We start from the raw sequence: 5,019 nt of genomic DNA, 5'->3' as shown, positions 1-5,019 counted from the left end.
CGTTGGCGCCATGAGTATGCAAGGGGAGGCCAACGTTTGAGCAAAAGTTTGACCCCAAACTTTTGCCCAAACGTTGGTATCAGCAAAATGGGGTGGCTGATGTGAAAATTTTGAGTAAAAGTTTGCCTCAAACTTTTACTCAAACTTTTACTCAAGCTTTCATGATTCCAAACCCGGTTCAATTTGGTTCTTCTCCAAACTCCAAGAGCAATCAACCAAGGCCTCTATCAACCCAATTCCATCAAGAGCAAAGGCCCAATTGAAGGCTTGAAGACCATTTGAAGAAAGTGTATAAATAGCATAGGATTTAAGTTTTCGGAGAGCTTTCTTTTCGGTTTTGATTAGTACACTTAGTAGAGAGCTCACTTTACATTTCTTGGCATTGTTGTTTTAATTCAAGAGAATTTGGGAGGAGAATTGATCTCTCTTCTTTCTTGTTCTTGCCCAGCACTCTTTACTTTTCTTGTCTTGGATCTTGGGTTGGAGAATTGAAGGAAATTTATTTCAATCTCATCCTGAGATTTCTCTGTTTTATTTTACTGCATAATTGAATTTCCATTTGGTTAATTGCTTCTGTCTTCTACTTTCTCTGTAATTTACAATTCTTCGTTTCCTTTGCAATTGTTCTTGTTGGATCTAGGAAGGCATTGAGATCTAGACTTGGTTTTCTAGTCTCTTAGGTCCTGAGATCCAGATTTCCCATTTCCCATTCTCTGTTTACTGCTTTCAAGCTCATTTACATTTCTGTTTTAAGATCCGGTTCAATTCTAGTCATCCTTGACTTCTCTGCTTGTTGCAATTTTACTTTTCCTTGTTTAATTTCTGCAAATCCAATTCCCAATTCCCTTTACAATTCAAGCCATTTACATTTCTTGCACTTTAAGATTCTGCAATTTACATTTCTTGCGTTCTAAGTTTCTGCCATTTAATTTCTTGTTCTTTAAGATTCAGCACTTTAAATTTCAGTTCTCTTTAAATTCAATGCAATTTACCCATTCCCTTTACTTTCCATGCAATCTAAATTCTGCAAATCACAAATCACTCAACCAAATCTTGATTCGCTTGACTAAATCAACCACTAAACTAAAATTGCTCAATCCTTCAATCCCTGTGGGATCGACCTCACTCCCGTGAGTTATTATTACTTGATGCGACCCGGTGCACTTGCCGGTTAGATTTGTGTGTTTGGAATTCGTTTTCCAAAAATAACACATCAATATGCTTGGATGATTAGGTTCTAAGGAGTGCTTCATCACTTGTTAACTTGGGTTAACTAACCCGGGATTATCAACCAAAAGTCCATTATCAAGAGCAACTTTGTTACAAAGTATTTAGCAACCCAAAGAGGTGTTGGGCACCAATGTCTTAAGGATGAATTGCAAGTCATGTGCCTCTGGTGTGTATGTGTTAAGGAGAGGCTTGAGTAACTAAGTCCTTAGGGGTGCTTCAACACCTAGCACCTTGAACCAACTGGTTCGGGAGTGTTGACTGAAAGCTTATCATAAAGAGTTACCTTAACACAGAACACTAAGCTTCAATAAAGGAATAAGCCTCTAGCAAGGAGAAAAAGAAAACAAAAAGTTCAAAACCAAGGATCAAAAGAATAAAGTAGTCTCATAGAAAGCAGCAGAGTTAATACCCAGGAGAATGCTAAAGCCTATAAGCCAATAAAACTATGAATCTTAGTTGTCATGCATGAAACCCCATGAACCAGGATTAAAGATCTCTTAATAAGGACTCATATTTCTTTATGTTTTCATGTATTCTTCTTATGTTTTATCACTTGCTTAGGGACAAGCAAGATTTAAGTTTGGTGTTGTGATGCCAGGGCATCTTGGCTAGTTTTACAAGCCATTTTTAACATATTTTAGGCTAGTTTCATGCATTATCTTCATCAATAAGCAAGCATTTGGATGAGTTACTTATGCATGTCTTGATTCATCAAACATTAGTGAATTATAATCATTTTTATGAGATTTATGCAAGAACCACTTGATGCAATGAATGATGCATTTTCTTCTGATTATAGCAAAGCTTTGATGCACTTGTTTGATTGATGATAGGCAAAGAAGAAGCAGAGAAGAAGGCAATGTTAGTGGCCAAGTTAGGCAAACTAACGCCAGCAACAACGTGAGCCAAGGGAAGATTGGTGGCATTAGTGGCCAAGTTAGCACACCAACGCCAGCTTCAAGGAAGGATTGGTGGCATTAGTGGCCAAGTTAGCACACTAACGCCAGGATTAACGCCAGCTTCAAGGAGGTTTCTGGCGTTAGTGGCAACGTTAGCACACTAACGCCAGGGGCAAGGGAAGAATTGCAACGTTAGCCAACTAACGCCAGCGATAATGCTGGATCAAGAAGAAAGGCAACGTTAGCCATACAAACGCCAGAACCAACGTCCAAGCACATTCAAGGAGGCGTTAATAACGTCAATAACGCCAACACTAACGCTATGTGCTGGCGTTAACAATGACAATGCTGCCTCAACTAACACCTTCCAAAAAGCTGAGAGTGGCCCGAGAGTTTCCTAACTGCTTCAACTAATGCCAAGGGCCCACATCCAAAGACTTGAAGACTCACTTGAAGATCAAAAGAGTAGTATAAATAGGAAGAGTTTTAAACTTCAAAAGGGGAATCGATCATCTGGAAATTGGGGGGATCTGAATTGGGAAACTCTTACTACTTTTATTTCTTCTTTGTACTTAGTTTTACTTTTCATGTACTTTATTTCTCTCTCTGAGTTTTCCAGAGCTATGATCAACTAAACCCCACATTATTAGGGGGAGGAGCTCTGTTGTAATTCAAATGAGTTAATGCAATTCTTCTTCTTCTCAATCCGATTGTTGTAGCTAAGGGAAAGCTTTTGTGCTTCATAGATTTATTCACTACCGGAAGGGGGTTTGGATCTACTTGAATCTCTATGTGAGCCTTGAAAAAGGGATCATAGGATTTAGTTTGAAGCTTCTCCCTCATAACTCTTTTTATCAACACATTCTTAGTTGGTATGTGACATATACCCTCTTTGAATTGAGATCCTAAGGGTTATGTGGCTTATGGATTAGAAATTTGAACTTAACCTCTTCTCATGAACTTAACCTCATATGATTGAGGATGAAGTTGAGACCCATTGATTCATGAAGGATCATAATATCTCTAATCCTAATGAATCTCACCCATTGTTGTACTTCATTTCAGTTGCTTTGAATTTTTTTATTCTGTTGACTCCCAACACGCAGAACTCCATTCCAGTTCATGCAATTTATCTTCCATTTCTATTTACATTCTTGCTTTTACTTTCTTGTCATTTAAGTTTCAACTCTTTAATTTCTTGTCATTTAAGTTTCCGCCATTTACCTTGTACAATTTACTTTCATCTCTTTATTCTTCAGCAATTTAATTTTCGTAGATTTACTCTCTTTGTCAATTACAATTTTGTTTGCTCAATTACACAAAACCATCAAATATTTGCTTGACTAGATAAATCACCTAACTAAAGTTGCTTAATCCATCAATCCCTGTGGGATCGACCTCACTCAATAATGAGTTATTACTTGGCAATTTGGTATACTTGCTGAAGGAATTTATGTCGTACAAATTTCCAGTCATCAGTCCTTTAATTTATTTTTTGAAAAAAATCAAAAAAAAATTTCAAAAATTTTTGTTTTCTTTTTAATCTTTATCTTTTGTTTGAGTCTTTTGTTCTTGTTCTTGTTAGAGTTCGAATTTCTTGGTGTCTTTTTCCAAAAATTTTTAAAAATAGTGTCTTTTGTTTGAGTCTTGTGTCAAATCTTAAGTTTAATGTCCATTACATGTTCTTTAATTGCTTTGAATTTTTTGAATTTGTTCTAGTTGTTCTTCTTGATCTTCAAATTGTTCTTGTTTTTCTTTGTTTTGATCTTTAAAGTTTTTAAATTTGGTGTCTTTAGGTGTTTTTCTTTAAAATTTTTGAAAACTTAGTGTTCTAAATCTAAAAATTTTAAGTTTGGTGTCTTTTCGTTGTTTTTCTCTTTCTTCATTAATTCAAAAAATAAAAAAATATATATCTTTTCTATCTTTTCTATCTTAATTTTTGAATATATCAAAAAAAATTTTCAAATTTTAATTTCAAAATCATTATCTTATCTTATCTTATCTTAGTTTTAAATTTCAAATTCAAATCTTTTCAAAATCAAATCTTTTTTAGTTTATTATCTGATCTTTTTATCTTTTTTTAAAATTCAAAAATCTTATCTTATCTTATTTCAAATTCAAATTTTAAAATTCAATTTCAAAATTTAAAATTTCAAAATTCAAAATTCAAAATCAAATCTTTTTCAAAAATCAAATTTCAAATCTTATCTCTCTTTTAAATCTTTTTCAAATCTTTTCATATTCTTATCTTATCTTTTCTAATTTCAAATTTTAAAATCAAATCTTTTCAATTTCTATCTTATCTTTTCTAAATTTATATTTTGAATTCAAATCTTATCTAATCTTCTATCTTATCTTGTTTTCAAATCTTTCTTTTCTCTTTCTTCTTTTTCAAAACTTCCTAACTAATTCTTCTCTTTCCTAATTTTTGAAAATATCTTCTCTAATTCTCTCTTCTTTTTCGAATATTCATTATTTAATTTTCAAATCTTTTTAGTTAATTAGCTTTAATTTTTTAATTTAATTAATAAATAAAATAAAACAAAAATATTTTCTCTTTTTACTTCTAATTTTCGAATTCTTTTGTCTCTCCTCTTCTATTTTCATTCTTCTTTTCTTTCCTCTTCACATCTCATAGGGAGTCCTCTGTTCTTGAACATAGAGCTCCCATTCTTCTTCTTTCTTTGTTTTCTTTTCTTGTTTATTAGCAGGAACAAGGATAAAGAACCTCTCTTGAATCTTGATCCTGAACTTGAGAGGACTCTAAGGAGGTATTTACAACAAGCTAAAGCACAACACTCCGAAAGAAACCTCACAGAGATTTTTGAGCAAGAAGCTGAAAGCATGGCAGCCAAGCCTAATAATGGAGGAGATACAAGAAAGGTTCTTA

This window comes from Arachis ipaensis, chromosome B5 (assembly GCF_059453495.1).
Source record: "Arachis ipaensis isolate K30076 ecotype BB chromosome B5, ASM5945349v1, whole genome shotgun sequence".
In the NCBI taxonomy this organism is placed as follows: Eukaryota; Viridiplantae; Streptophyta; class Magnoliopsida; order Fabales; family Fabaceae; genus Arachis; species Arachis ipaensis.
The sequence above is the reverse complement of the archived record's forward strand: the minus strand, read 5'-3'. Positions refer to the sequence as shown.